A 15743-nucleotide genomic window follows, 5' to 3' on the forward strand; every position below is an offset into this window, starting at 1 on the left:
GTAATTTAATAAACATAATACAACACGGAATGGTGGGGATCAAAGAGACCCGGCGAGTGCATGTCACAGACAAAGATATTCACATTGCTATAAACTATTTGACACACTTTACCTACACACCAGTCTCTCTGCCCCCAAAAATACATCTGTGGGATGAATTCAGGCACCAGGATTCTGGATCTGCAGCCTCTAAATCTCTCACCCTGACCCTCTTACACAACTACACTACTGCCCTGATGTGAAATATGACAAAACAAAGGACAACCATCACACCTTTATGAAAGTGGCAGAACTCAGGGTGATCATATGTCCCCAGTGGAATGTAATGGAACATGGGGAAGCAGATCACCCCATGTGGACTTGAGAATATGCTTTGAATAGAATACGCTTTGAGCAGAGTCAGCTGCCAGAAAGGCCAGCTGAGTGAAAGGGATAATGCCCAGGAGACCCACCCCGGCCACAGCAGTCTGGTGCTTCTTACCCTACAAAGCTCAGACCCAGGAAGGCTGTGTGATGTACAGAATCAATGGTTGGCTCTTTTTCTTATGGCTTCCATATTGTGTGCACAAACAACACCCCCGACTCCACATATCCAACCAAGGGAAGAGAGCATGCTGCAGTGAGTTGCCCAGAGCCCCTCTTAGGATGGAGTTCCTCCATCTTGCTCCTCCTCCAGCTGCCAGGAGTGTGGCTGTAATCCTCTGTGCCCCTCTCTGGACATTGCCCTTGCCTCATGGGAGCTGCTCACCCAAGGTTATGGCCTCTGATCAGGAGCAGGCCACTGCCAATGACTGGTTGAAATGGAGGTAGACAAGCTTGCTCACACGACTCTGGCCTAACATTGGGACAACTCCAAGGGGTCATCCCGATTCCTGATCATCCCAGCTTCTAGGAGGCTTGGCTGAGGCTTTGGTTGCAACTGCATTAGAGTTCAACTTCCTCTGCCCAACCCTGCTTCTCTCACATCCTTACAAATATTGTTTCCAAGTGCACTCCCTAGAAACTTCCTGTGTGCAAATCTCCATTTTAGAGTCTGTTTTTAGGGTTTTTCGGGAACCCAATCGAAAGCAAAGGATGAATAGGCTTTAGATAGTATGACTGCCAAATTCAATCTGTAAAATATTTATTTTTAAAACATCTTCCCATATTATTTAATTTGCTCCTCTTAACAACTCAACTAGGTAAGTATAGAATTATCTCATTTTATATATGAGTAAAGTAAGACCCAGAAGCGTTGTGTGTTTAATACAAGGTCACATGGGTTATAAGTGAAGAAACCTATCTAGGCTTCTGGCCCTCCAAATCCTGCTCCCTAGTCACTACAATGGCCAGAGCTGATGGGTGAAGGACTGCATTTTGTAGCAAGGAGATGAGACAGGTGGACGCAGGAGCCGATGCCATGGACCATCATGCTTCACATAACCTGGGTTACTATGCACATTCCTACTCATCAGATTTTTATTTTCTCTCAACTTTCCAGCAGATGGCAGTCAAGTGTCTTGAGGAAGGGGCGACTCCTCCTCATTTGCAGATTTGCAAACTGGCATTATTTGAGTTACTGGGGCCACCGGTACAGGCAAGAGCATGTGTGTCTGACTTGGGCTGAGGCTACATGTAAGAGACAGCAGATGCTTCCCGCATGGGAATGGTCCCTCAGCTAAGAGCATTACCTTGTCCATTGTCTAGGTATAAAGGCAGGATCGGGTCACCAGCTCTTTGGCAGCAGGTCATGGCCTTGACCTTGAATACATTTATTTTTTCTCTGCCCCTTCTAAGATAGAGGGTCTCAACTGCTCAGGCCTTCAAAATAAAGCAAGAATGCTCATAACCCATGAGGGTAGTATCTGGTTACTACTTAAAACTACCTGGGGTAGAAACTGAAATGGAAGACTTTCTTCAAAATATAGTGGAAGATATCTATTGAAATGTCACTAAAATGACAGTGAAATAATTTTGTTTGTTTATTTGTTTGTTCTGAGACAGGGTCTCATTCTGTTACCCAGGCTGGAGTGCAGTGGTGCGATCTCGGCTCACTGCAACTTCTGCCTCCCAGATTCAAGTGATTGTCCTGCCTCAGCTTCCCGAGTAGCTGGGATTACAGGCATCTACCACCACATCCGGCTAATTTTTGTATTTTTAGTAGAGACGGGTTTCACCATGTTGGCCAGGTTGGTCTCGAACTCCTGACCTCAGGTGATCCGCCCGCCTCAGCATCCCAAAGTGCTGGGATTACAGGCATGAGCCACCGTCCCCAACCAACAGTGAAATCATTGTAAAAGGACAAAATGTACGGAAGAGGGGCCAACAGCGGATATGATGACAACTTCCTGGAAGTTTGAGCCGTAACTGCCAGTGTAGAGTGTGCCTGCAGAGGGAAAGCTGGCAAAAGAAAGCAAGGGGTAGCCACTCTCTTCAAAACCCTGGAAAGTTCTCAGGACTCCAGGCATTGGGTATCTTCAAAAATGGGGAGGAAGAGTGAGGTTAAAAACACGAGACCTGGTAAACAGTTTGTATTCAGAGCAATTGAGCTACCAGGCCCCTCCTCACCCAACACAATCTGGCTGCAGGCGGCAGAGAATCCTGTCTTATTTGTTTAAACAAAGAGTGAAAGAGATGGCTGGGCGCGGTGGCTCACGCCTGTAATCCCAGCACTTCAGGAGGTTGAGGCAGGCAGATCATGAGGTCAGGAGTTCGAGACCAGCCTGGCTAACATGGTGAAACCCTGTCTTTATTAAAAATCCAAAAATTAGCTGGGTGTGGTGACGTATGCTTGTAATTCCAGTTACTCAGGAGGCTGAGGCAGGAGAATCGCTTGAACCCTGGAGGTGGAGGTTGCAGTGAGCCAAGATCGCACCACTGCACTCCAGCCTGGGCAACAGAGCAAGACTCCATATCAAAAAAAAAAAAAAAAAAAGTGAAAGAGAAGTACAAAGGCATTAGTTCTATGGTTCACTGTTACCTGGGCCAATGTTTCTGCAAATCTCTCAGCCTTCCCTTCAAGGCTGAGAGAGGTTTTGTCAGCTCCAAGCATCACGTCCTCATTCAAGGTGGGGAGAATCAAGAAGAGGATGACAGTAGAGTCAGCAGCTCTTGTCCTCTTTTACCAGGAAAACAAATGCTCTCTCAGATGCTGCCCTTCCCCAGCAGAGGTTTGCTTCTGACCCTTGGCCCTCATCAAGTTACGTGGCCACCACTGGGTACTGGAAAAACTGGAAAGGCAAATATTCTTTGCCTCTTACAGCCTTCATGGGAGAGGCAGGCAAGGAGAAAGAGGGGTGGGGATGAATGTGGAGCAGGCAGAGTCTCTTGACAAGTGGGCAGTATAGATGGTAATGTTGGTGCCCAGTATCAGAGATGTTTTCTCTTGGGCTGGTCAGTGTCTCAATGTGAAATTTCCCAGCCCCCTGCCTAGTGGGAAGTGCACGTTAAGAGTCAGAGTTCCAGCACTCAGCAGAAGGAGGAAGCCAGGGTTCTCACTAGACTCCCTTACTTTCAGTAAGGCTCCTCGAGTCTGCCTCCACTGCGCCAGATGCCCCCCATCTAGAGCTCAGAGATAGCCATCTGTATGAGGGAGGACCAGCCTCTGCCGGGGAGCGCTGAGCAAGGCATTTCTGGGTCTGCTGGCCTTTGTGTGGCCTTTCCCCCAGGCCTCCTGTTCTCAGCCCCAACCTGCACCTCCACAGTCTAAGATGCCTCCTGGTCCTGACTGTTTATGGATCTGAGACCCCACTTGCTTCTTTGTCCACCTCCACTCCTGGAATTAGCAGAGTGAAGAAAACAGGAACACAAAACAGTTACTTACCTTCTTCAATCTCTCACGTTGAGGGGAATGGATTAATAAAGTGTCATGGATGCAGAATACAGAACATTCTGCAGCTATCACAGATACAACTCAAAAGCAGGGTGTTGAGGGAGAAACATAAGGAAAAGAAGGAAATCTAGAACAATACCCATTTATATAAATAAAAAGCACATACACACCAACGGCCATTAATCATAAAAAATGTGCTCAATTTCATTAGTCATCAGGGAAATGCCCATTAAACCCACTGAAGGGGATAAAATGAAAATGACAAAAGTATTAAGTGTTAAAGAATGCATACATTCACTGCTGGTGGAGTGAATATTGGTGGAACCACTATGGAAAACTGTCTGGCAACATCTGCTAAAAGTGAACAAACACTATCCTGTGACTCAGCAATTCCACTCCCAGATATGTACCTGACGGAAATGGGTACATATGTTCATCAAAATTTCTGTACTAGAATGTTCATAGGTGTGCTACTCACGAACCCCAAACTAGAAACTACCCAAATGCCCATCAGCAGTAGAATGGGTAAAGTCTTGTATATGCATACAATAGGATTCTGTACAGCAACAAGAATGAATGAACTACAACAAGCAGCAACATGTGACTCTCGTGAGCATAAAGCTGATCAAAAGAAGCCAGACACAAAAGAGCCTATTATACAACTCCACTTTAAATAAATATCAAAACCAGGCAAAACTAGCAAGGGGAATTTGATGTGACTGTAGTAGTTAACTCTGGGTGGGTGTAGTGGTGGTGATGGAAAGAGAGCACAAAGAGGTCTTCTGTGGTACTGATAACGTTTGGTTTCTGTGTTGTACTGGTCACACGGATGTGTTCAACAACAGAAAACCCTTTCAAGTGAACACTTAGGATTTGTGCACTTTTCCATTATGTAGGTTCAATAGAAGTAAAATATAAAAAGGAAAGCTTTGGGCTGTTAGAAGAGAAAACGCATATGCACAAACAACAATACTACCTGTTTTACAAGGATGTGCACATAAAGACCTACTTTAGCTCTTAGAGAGGTGCCTGTGTGGAGAAGGAGATGGAAGTGGAGTGATGATGGGGGAAGAAATAAAACAAAAACACAAGAGAGGAGTAACGATATGGTTAACCCAACTTTGAACCTGAGGCAAAGTAAAGGCAAACCTTGGGCGGAACTGAGGGGTGAATAAAGGAAATACTAGTTTTTAAAAACATTTATCTCTGACAGCCAATGACATGTTCCTCTTATTGCTTTAATTAAATAGGGTTAGCCAGGCACGGTGGCTCACGCCTGTAATCCCAGCACTTTGGGAGGCTGAGGTGGGCGAACCACGAGGTCAGGAGTTCGAGACCAGCCTGGCCAACATAGTGAAACCCCGTCTCTACTAAAAATACAAAAAATTAGCTGGGCATGGTGATAAGCACCTGTAATCCCAGAGACTCAGGAGGCTGAAGCAGGAGGATTGCTTGAACCTGGGAGGTGGAGGTTGCAGTGAGCCAAGATCACGCCACTGCATTTCGGCCCCGGAGACAGTGCAAGACTCCGTCTCATATAACAAAACAAAAAATTTAAATAGGGTCTGGCAAAGAGAAGGGAGTAGCCAAGATCTTGGCAAGGGCTCTTTGTAGGAAGTGCCTGTCTCCAGACACCTGTTGCCTTTCTCTGCACTCTGAGGCCTCTCTTGGACCACAAGGTGTGCTTTTATGGATGAAGTTCTACAGGGTCAGAGCTCTGGTTCCCCATCCCCTGGGTTTCTCTCCCCCTGTTTAAATTCAGGGTGCATATAGACTTACCAGGCTCAGCCCACCTCTCCTGCTGGCAACATCCAGTTGCCCAATACTAAACAGGAGACTGAAAACTCCACTTCTGCTACATATGGAAGGAGGAGAGGCAGGTCTCCAACCCTACCCCCAGCAGCTTCTATCCTAGCCTTGTCTCCTGCTTGACCCAATGTCAGTTTGCAAGTAGAATCTTCATTCTGAGGCCGAGAAGCCCGTGAGGGAAGTTCTTAGGGGAGGTAGGACCTTCCTGCTACTGTACTCTCCTGCCTGGTAGGTGTGACTCTGGGAAGGCGGTACCGCACGGGGGCTGAAACGTTGACATTGCCTGCACTTCCCCTTCTGGCCGATAGTGGGAGCTGCTAGCCAACCTGAGGCTCGTCAGGCGCTAAAGACTGGCAGCCGACCTGTGGTCCATCCGTCTGTACCCCAAACACCCCACTCAATTCAGGGCCGGAGAGGCCCGTGTCCTGAACTTTCCCGTAGACTGACTTTCTTACTGATCCGTTCCCGCAAGCAGAGCAGCCCCTCCGTATGTACCTAAGGTGTCCAACGAAGCCCCACACCCAGGTCGCAAACTGATACTGTCCCCCACCCACCTCGTTGCCCTCCCACCTCTCCAAGATCCCCATCATGGAGGAGCAGGTCCCAGCCTCTGGGCTCCCAAACCCAGCACCTCTGTGCCCACCCTGGCACCCATTTGGCTCTCTAAGAGCGGTTCTTGCTTCTGGGAGCCCTGAAAATGTGGCAGAAAAGTGTACCATCACTACCAATGACTGTAGTGATCTGTGGGCAAAAGCTGATGACCTGTTTTGTTTTGTTTGTGTTTTGTTTTTGTTGTTGTTGTTGTTGTTTTGAGAAGCAGCAAGATTTATTGTGAAGAGGGAAAGAACAAAGCTTCCACAGCGTGGAAGGGGACCCAAGAGGGTTGCCCTGATGGCCTGTTTTGTTTAAACAAGAAGTGTGTCCCCATAGGTCCTGGGCATGGGCGTGTGAGCAACTGTTTGTCAGCATATGTCTCCGTGTGTGTGTGCCTGTGACCATGTCTCTGAGTGAGAAACAGTTGGTGTGTGGGTATGTGACTCCAGGCACACATATACATACATATATGTGTGTATACATGTATATATGTGTGTGTGCGCTTGTGTGTGCGCGTGTGGGTGTCTCTGTGTTGGTTGCCTGCTTCCTTCTGGGTCTGGGTGTGTTTGGTTCTGTGAGCATGTGCGTCAGTGTGTTCAGGTAGGTGTGTACCGTTGTGCAGATTTCTGTGGCATCACTAAGTGTGTCTCCAGGAAAGTGTGGTTCGAGTGAGTGTGTGTGTCTCTGTGTCAGTGTGTCAGTGGATGTGTGTCTAAGTCATGTGGGTGTCTAAGTTTGTCAGAGTGTCTTCCTCAGTGTCAGTGTGTGTCAATGATGTGTCTGTCTGGGTCTGTGTGGGTGTGTGGGGGTGTGTATCTGTCTCAGGGTGCATGTGTGTGTCTGTGTCAGTGCAGGTATGCCTATGGCAGCGTGTGTCTGTCTCGGCATGAGTGTCAGTATACGCCCATGTCCACGTGGGTGGGTGGGTGTCTGATGTAGCCTTCCCAAGTCAGCAAGGTTGTGTGTGTGTGTGTGTGTGTGTGTGTGTGTGTGTGTACTCCGGCGTGTGCTGGTGTGTATGCCAGTGTTTGTTAATGTGTGCCTGTCCGCGTCCGCGTGGGTGGCCATCTGTGGCAAAGCGTCCCCGGGTCGGGGTGTGTGTACCCCCGCCTGTGTCTGTCTGTCCGCGGCCGCGTGGGCGGTTGTCTGTGGCTGTGCGCCCCCGGGTCAGTGTGGGAGTGTGCGCCCCGGCGGGAGCCGGTGTATCCCCCACCTCCGAGCGGGCGGAGCGCCACGTGCGGAGCCTCGGGCGCGTCGCTCTGGGGCGGAGCCAGCCCGGGGCCCCAAGCCCCAGGCCGAGCCCAGGCGGGGCCCGCCCCGACCCCGCCCCCGACCCCGCCCCCAACCCGAGCCCGCGCGCCGCCTGCCCAGCCCGGGAGCCCGAACGGAGCCGCGGAGCCGAGACGGCGGCGGCGCCCGTAGGATGCGGGGATCGCTCCCCCGGGGCCACTGAGCCTGCGCCCAGTGCCCCGAGCCCCGCGCCGAGCCGAGTCCGCGCCGAGCAGCAGCCGCCCACCCCGGGGCCGGGCCGGGGGACCAGCAGGTGAGCGAGCGCCCCCGCGCCCGGCAGCCCTGGCCCGGCCGGAGCCCCCTCCGCCTGCCGCCACCCAACTTTCCTCCCCGAGGGCCGAAGCCTCCAGCCCCAGCGTGCTCCTCCCCTGCCCGGGTCCACCCAGCCGCTCCCTCCCCGATCAGTGCCCCAGAGAAACGGAGGGGGAGAAGGGGCGCAGATCCGCCCGGCTGGAGGGGATCCCCGGGGGAGACGTCTCTAATCACCGTGCGCCCCCCTTCCCTTCCCTTTCCTTCCGGGTTTCCCGGTGCGCTGTCGAGGGCCGGGGGAGGGGGAGCTGCGGCCCCAGCTTCCCGGTCATCCCTGGCGCAGGCTCGGGGAGGGTCTGGGATTGGGACCCGGATTCCGGAGGCCGGAGACCCCAAGGTCAGAGCGGCGACTGGGCGCGCAGTGAATGTGGTTTCAGAGAGCGGGAGTTGCGGGGCTGACTGAGCAGGGCTGGATATGGGGGAGGAAGCCACGCACCCCCTTTTTCTGGGCCTAGGGGGAACCGTCCGCTGGGGCTGTCCTCTCTGTGGGACGAGATCTCTGCGCGCTTAGACCACATAGAGATCTCGGTGCCCTTTGACGCCCTAAAGGGGCCACATCTTCTCTATCTGATCTCTGTGCTTCTCGAAGGGGTAGAGATCTCTGTGCGCTGAGATTGGAGAGAGTTCTCTGCCCCCCTCTCTCTGAGCCGGACAGATCCACGCACCCTGATGGGAGGTGGCTCTTGACCTCTGTGTTATTTGATCGTCTTTGGTGGCGCCCTGGAAGAAAGTGGAGGTGTCAAGCCTTGTCCGAGACGCCAAGGGCTGGTGGGGGCCAGAGGTGTGGGGACTGTTAGTGGTGGTGATGAGGATGGGGGGAAATGATGTTGGGGACAAGTCGCTGGCTGTAGGCCTGACTTGCAAACACCTGTTGGAGAGCAGCGCACAGCCAGATCAGGACGCCATGGCTAAGATAGTGCAGGACTCACTCTTGTGCTCCTTAGTGCCTTCAGCCGAGTCCCGGGCCATGGGATCTATCTCCTCTTAATTAAGGTCCTGGGCCTATGTTCCATTCCCAGGCATCTGCTCACCTCCTGCTGAGACCCCAGGTGTGTCTCCCAGTGAGCCTAGGCAGTATCATCCCGACAGTCACACCACGTGACCGCCACCATGCCATGGCATCCGAAGCCCTCTCCCAAGTTCCCACCATCCTTCAGGATCTAGTGGGACCCTGAGCAGCAGAGGCCCCAGCTACTGGGGGCCCAGGCCCTTGCCACTGCCCTCAACTCCATTCGGTTAGAATTGGGCAGGTGCACATGAATTGATGGTAATGAGTGAGAGTTGGAATGAGGGTGGTCAGGCTGCTGTCGCAGGAGCATGGAGAGGGTGAAGTCAGGCGACAGACAGCCAGGGTGTGGAACACAGATTCTATGTTACAGTGTCCAACTCTGTGCTGAAAAGAGCCTCATTAAACTTTTAATCATGTCATCACCACCATATTGTACAAGTGGGGATACTGAGGCCCAGAGGAGCTCAAGGACTTATTCAAAGTCATCTAGAGAATCAGTGGATTGGGGGCACCACTCAGTGTGAAGATACCTTGAGATCCTAGAACTGAGCCAGGAGGATCTGGGCAGAAGGGGAACTGGCCCTGGGGTGCCAAGAGCCAGCATTCAGCCCAATGCGGCATGGGCAGCTGCTGGGCTCTAAGGTGCTCAGCCCCCTCTCTGTGTGTTGATCAAAGCTCCCCTGGAAAAATTCTAGGATTGACTCACTTAGCATGAAGATTGGGCTCGGAGGACTGGTGGGAAGCACCAAGACAGCTGGGGATGGGGGAACAGCGGAGGCTGGTGCCCAGGCAATCCAAAGAGAAGGGAGTCCTGAGGGCAGCCAGGGACAGTGCCAAATTGCAGTCTGTGTTCTGTTCAGAGGAGGCTGGCTTCTGCTCACTCTTGGGAAGGTTATTGGAAGGGTGTGCAGTGATAGAAGTGTGTCCCCAGAGCCCACTCACAGGAGAGGTGGTTACCTTTGACTGGGATAGTCAAGAGTCTTATTCTAACAAAAATAACCTTCCACACTGGGTTTTGAAGGGTGAATAGGAGTTTTCCAGGCAAAGACAATGTAGTCTAGCTGTTAGGACCAGTGTGTACAAAAGCACAGAAATGTGAAACAGCACAATTATTAGTTGAGTGATTCGTTGGGCCCCATGGTGTGAGGAAGAGAAGAGCGGAGTTAAAGCCAAGGTCACAGTCACGGGGGCCCTTGTGAGCTCTGCTCAGGAATTGGGAATTTATCCTCAGTAATGTTACTAAAAATAGCTAACATTCACTGAGTGCTTTCTGCAGGCCAGGCATGGCACTAAGCGCTTTATAAGGTTAATCTCACTGAATCCTTGCATCGACCCTAGAGATAGGGACCATCATAACGGCCATTTTGCAGATGGTGAAACTGGGGGTCCAGAAAGGTTAAATAGTTGCATACCATCACAGTTTCTAAGTAGCAGAACTTGGGTTTGAGCCCAAGTGTCAATATCTGCTGTGTACTCTACCACCTCCCCAGCTCAGACCACGGGTGCCATCTGAAGTCTTTCCATTGAAGGAGAGGTGACTGGCAGTTTACCACAGGTAATAGAACTTATGGTGTCCCATCTTCCTTCTCTGTCAAGTGACATGATGCTCTCCCATTCCCCACCTCCAATGTCTTACTAAGTGAGGTGTGCTGCCCCCTGGCGCACCATGAGAAGAAGAATGGGCAAGTTAAATTTGGGTTGGCAAACTTGATGAAGAGCAAAGGAGAAGTGACAGATGTTTCATGGTTCTGATTTGAACCTGGTGTACTTCCGGGAACAGATGCTGACATCCAGAAGGTAGTTGGAGGGAAGGGCCCAGGAAGGAAGTATGTTCAGGATGGAGATCTGGGCTGGAAATGGAAACTTGGAGTCTTCAGCAGAGGTTGGTCATTGGAGACATGGCACTGAATTAGATTGCCCAGCGAGAGTACAGACCTGGGGTTCTCAATCCTGGCGACATTAGCACTTGGAAAGCTTTAAATAAAAATACCTATGCTCAGGCTCTACCCCTAGACGTGCTAATTCATTTGGCCCTGGGATGGGGCCTGGGCATTAGGAGTTTTGAAAGCACTCAGGTGATTCTAACGTGGTGTAGAGAAGGAAGGGGGTTGAGTCAGGAGCCCAGAAACACTCCAACCATCAAAGCAGGAGAAGTCTGCAGAGAAGGCTGAGAAGGAGCAGCCAGAGAGGTAGGAGGAAAGCCAGGAGTAGGAGGTGCTGCAGAAGACAAGGAGAGTGCCCCGCTCGGGGGGGGAAGGGAAGTGCCCTGTTTCCTTCTGCTGAGAGACTGAAGGTGCATTCTCATAAGTTCATGAATAGATAGAAAAAGAATGAATAATTTAAAAAGAAGTGTCCATTAGATTGAGCCACGGTGAGGGTGCTGGTGACCTTGGTAGGAGAAACTCTACTCAGCGCCCGCAGAATGTATGCCCAGCACAGACAGGTTCTTGTTGAATGAATGAATGAGTGACTTGGTGGGAATGGAACCCAGTTTGGAGTGGGTTGAGAAGCGAGCTGGAGGTGAGGACGTGGAGACAGCATGTGTAGACAGCTCTTTCAAAGAGTTTGATGGTTGAAGAGGGAGGAGAGAGATAGAAGGGAGCTGGCGAGGGGTGGGATCAGGGAGGGCTGTCGGGAGAGCCTTGAGTGGACACTGTAGACATGCGTGTCCGTGCAGCACATCGCCATGCGGGAGGAAAGCCTTTCCCTCAGCCTCAGGTCTGTGAGTTAAGATTGTGCCAGTGAAGTGTGTAGTGGTTACTATTTGTTCATGGGGCAGTTGGGAAGGCCTGGGTAGGGGGAATAACTCTTTCTGTGAATCCCCGAGAGGGAGATTTTGATGGCAGGAACTGTGATTCCTGCTGTGGGTGACGGGCAAGAAGGGAAGGGAGCCCTTGCTCTGCAGAGAGAAGGGTGTTCCAGAAAGCCCTGTGTGGGGACAAGATGAGGTTGTCTAGGGCAGGTATCCAGGGTGATAGGATTAGGAGAAGGGAGCTGGAGGAAAAGCCCTGTGGCTAAATACATGAAGAAGGCAGAGAGAGGAAAAAGCAGGGCCAGTGGGTAGCCTGTGGACAGAGACTGGGCCCTGTGGGAAGCAGACCCACTACAGGGCTGGCCAGGGCTGCAGGGGAAGCCTGGGATGGGAGAGCCCCATGGCCTACTGCCAGCCCAGTCTGCCCTGATGCAGAGGTCTGAGGCAGAGTTCATGCCTTTGGGCCATGGAAGGTTCTAGAAGGTGGACAAGCTATAACAATTGCTCTCATGAAGTTTACATGCAAGTAGGGAGATAACATTAAACCAATCCATGCAGAAGATAATTTGAGATAGGCGCTAGTGCTATGAAGGAAATACAACAGGACAATGTGATGGAGAGACATGGGGGTGACTCTAGACTGGGTGGGCAGGGAAAGCCCCTTGAAGGAGGAGACTGAACTGAGACCTGAATAACATGAAAAGAACCAAGCCTGAGGAGATCTAGGGAAAGAATGTTACAGAGGGAACTGCAAGTGCAAAGGCCCTGAGACAGGGGCGAGCTCCGTGGGTTGGAGCAGAAGGAATGGGGTGGGGACGGAGAGGTTCTGTGCCTCTGTTTCTGAGCCGCCCCTTCAGACTGCCCATTCGGCTATACACAGCTTACACCACTTGCCTCAGGCTGGCAGCGGTTCCTAGGGATGAGACTATTTTTAGACACAACTCTCCTCTCCGTGGGCCTAGAACATACCGTGTCTTTTTAAGATGATCAATATGGAATGACGCTATTTATAGAGACCCCACATCAATTCTTGGAGCCTGGGACCCCCAGTGTGGGGAAAGTCCCAGGACCAGGCTTTGTGGAGGTAGGCACCACCCCTGGCACATCACTGGGGCCGTCTGACATCAATTCTTTAACACTTATCTTACCTTCTCCACCCTGCCTGCTGTCACCTGCCTTCCCTGAAGAACCACAGCCATGGGCTGGGGAGCTTGGTACCACAGCCTCCCCCTGCAACTTCATTTCCCCAAGGGGTACCTGGTGTGCCCCAGGCCCAACATAAAATTTAGTTGTGATTTTCGAAGCCAGAGTCTGATAGAACAGTTTCTCAACCTCTCTTGTCCATTCCTCACTCTGTTTACTATTCTGGAGGGGCAGAAAAGGACAGTGAAAATCCTTAGGACCTGCTAGGTTCGCCTCAGAGGGCCAGGGAGAGATCTGCCCAGGACAGGAAGAATGCAAGGTTGAACTTAGGGGCTGAGCTTCCCTGGTGGGAAGTCAGTGTGGCCCAGAGCAGCCAGGGGAAGCTGCCTGGAAGAGGTGGGACTGGAACCCCTCCACAGAGGATGCACAGAATTCGGAGAGGTGAGTGCTCAGATCATGTGGCTGGGCCTGTTGTTGAGAGAGAATGTCTATGCTCTGAGGCTTCAGTTCTTTCTCTCCTCTTCAGTTTCTTCTCCTGATTAAATCTCCTAGGGTGGCAGTGGAAAGTCATGTCCCCACAGAGCTATTAGCAGAGTGGAGGGATGGAGATGCTCTCAGCGTCCATGTGCACCCAGGAGGGTCCCTTGTCCACTCAGAACCCCCTGTCATCATCACCAAGGGCTTTCCCTGGCCTCCGAACAGCCCTGGGTGGCCGAGGCTGGTGCTGGCTGCCCCATAGGCTCAAGGTCACACGGGGATGTGGGCAGAGCTCAGACAGGACCTCACCCTTGCGCTTGCCCAGGGAGCCCCCGTGGTTTCTGGGAATGGATTTTGAACAGGAGAGAGGCTTCTCCTGGCACCAGGAGAATGGTAAATGCCGTTCTGGTGGGTATTGATTCCTCGAAGGCCTGTGCGAGGCAAGAGGCTGCTTTCAAAGAGATGGCAGAGCAGAGAGAGGTAATCTGGCTTCGGGCACCAAATCAGTTCCCAGGGTACTCAAGCCACATTAGCCATTCCCCTACACTCAGGCTAGGCTGGGAGGTACCCCAAATGATCTAAGATGGGGGAAAAAAATCAGACCATGGGTGGGACCAGCCCAGCCCAGCCCAATCAGTGCACCCTGCCTGGCCGTCAAAACCCCAGCCTCATCGACCTGGGCCAAGCGCAGGAAAGTGGCCCAGACAAGCCCCTCAGAGCCAAGGCGCCAGCCCTTGGTTGCCCAGCTCTGCTGCCTCTGGGCTTGCTCCTAGGAAGAACCCCAGCCCCGTGTTCATTCTCTACTGAGCCCAGGGCTCCAATCAAGGGACACCAGCGTGTGTGGAGTACAAGGAGACTGAGGGCCAGAGGCTACCCACCCCAGCCTCTGTTCCTCATGTTCTGCTCATAGACGTGATCGGAAGAAGACACAGAGCTCAGGCAGCCGTTTGCAGCGACAGCCCCACCACTGTGCTGGGTCAGATGCAGCACAGACTGCCAGTTCAATAAAGCGACAGCTAGTTGCCAACAAAACTGAAAACCCAAAGAAAGCCCCCACTTGCTTGCTGAGCCCAGGTGCCTATTAGATGTCTAATTGCTGAGCTTCTGTTTCAGGAAGTCTGAGGAAAAGAGAGAAAAAAATCTCCCTAAGGATCCCTGGAAGCCTACGGTCCCCAGAGATAGCTGGACTTCAGGTCCCTTCCAGTCCTCACCTTTTATGATCAAATTAAGGACATGTTCCCAGATGGGTGACTTGTATTCACAGTGCATTACACAGGGAGCTTAGCTCACACTCGCCAGCAAATAAAAAGTAAAAATCTCAAACATAGTGTTGAGCAAAAGCAGCCTGACACAAAAGAGCCCATAAGGTAGGATTCCATATGCATGAAGTGCTAGAACAGGCAAAACAAACCTAGGTGATAGAAATCAGAGCAGCTGACTGAAAGGAATAGTGGGAAACTTTCTGGGGTGAGGGGATGTTTACTGTCTTTTTGGAGTGGCACTTACACAGGTGTATGCGTTTGTCAAAACTCATCCAACTGTATACCCGAAGCATTTTCTTGTGTTTAAAGTATACCTCAGTATAAAAGAATATTAAGAAAAAAAGGTTGCACATTTGGCTATAATACATCATGGACACCTTTGTGGCATAAATTTAGTGTATTGGTTGATTGGCTTATTTCCCTCTGGACACTAAGAGACCCTAGAGGTGGGCCTCCCAGGTTTCCATCTCCCTTAGTGCACACAGTAGGTACCCCATAAATGCCTCAGTTGCCATGGCATCAATGCACAGTTCCTCTGTGAAGCTCTTTTTCAGCTCAAGTATTGAGAAAAATGAGTTGGAAGGAATTGAGCTAGAAAGAGACTTAGAATGCTGATTGCTGTCTCAGGCACCTGTGTGCCATGAGGGTGTTTCCTGGGCCACATGTGGGCACCTTTTGGCCTGATTATGTGTACCACGTGGCTGTACACAGAGATGGTCTGGCGTCTGGGGTGGGATGCCCTTGGTGACTGAGCTGGCTCTCCAGCTCTGGATCTCTGTGGTTTCAGGGTATTAGACCATCCAGGTCCCCACCCTGGAGACCCAGGGCCAGGGCAGTGCTGCCTTGGCTGACAGCGAAGTGCCACTCAGCATATTCTAGATCCCCTGTGGATGGACCTGGGCATGTGTAAAGGGACTGACAAAGAAGACTCGGGCCTGAGGGAGGGGGATGCCCTGTACCCTGTGGAGGGGGTACCTGAACGATCTGGGCCTTTTGCAGTTCCCCTGGCCTGACACTCAGACACTGAGGAACAGTCGAGGGGTTGAATAAGCTGCTGCCAAGCCCCCGACCCCCATCCTTACTGTGGGGAAGGGCTCTGAAGAAAAAATCAGGGCAGCCCGCCTTTCAGGGAAGAGAGTGGCTACCCCTAGGCCAGTTTGTCCTTGGGAGGTGGGCTAAATTCAGGGCTCAGGCTGAAGGGCCCACTCTTCCTCAGTTCTCACCTCTGGAGGAGACCTCATCTTAGGGACCCCCATTTCATTTCATCCCTGCCGGGGGAATCACTTC

The 15743-nt window shown here is 51.7% G+C and overlaps 1 protein-coding gene across 7 annotated transcripts in view; it reads left to right on the top strand.

Annotated features, from left to right (window-relative positions):
* The first annotated feature begins 7620 nt into the window (after positions 1-7620).
* The window catches only part of SCN5A (sodium voltage-gated channel alpha subunit 5), a 102208-nt gene continuing 94085 nt past the window's right edge, over positions 7621-15743 (top strand). For 4 of the 7 annotated variants that reach the window (XM_025375224.1, XM_025375227.1, XM_025375222.1 and 1 more), the window contains exon 1: positions 7622-7757. The gene's annotated coding sequence lies outside the window, so the exon portion shown is untranslated. Of the gene's footprint in view, positions 7758-15743 lie in introns of all 7 variants that reach the window. The other 3 variants (XM_025375229.1, XM_025375228.1, XM_025375232.1) reach the window with 1 other exon arrangement.

Source organism: Theropithecus gelada, chromosome 2, assembly GCF_003255815.1.
Source record: "Theropithecus gelada isolate Dixy chromosome 2, Tgel_1.0, whole genome shotgun sequence".
In the NCBI taxonomy this organism is placed as follows: domain Eukaryota; kingdom Metazoa; phylum Chordata; class Mammalia; order Primates; family Cercopithecidae; genus Theropithecus; species Theropithecus gelada.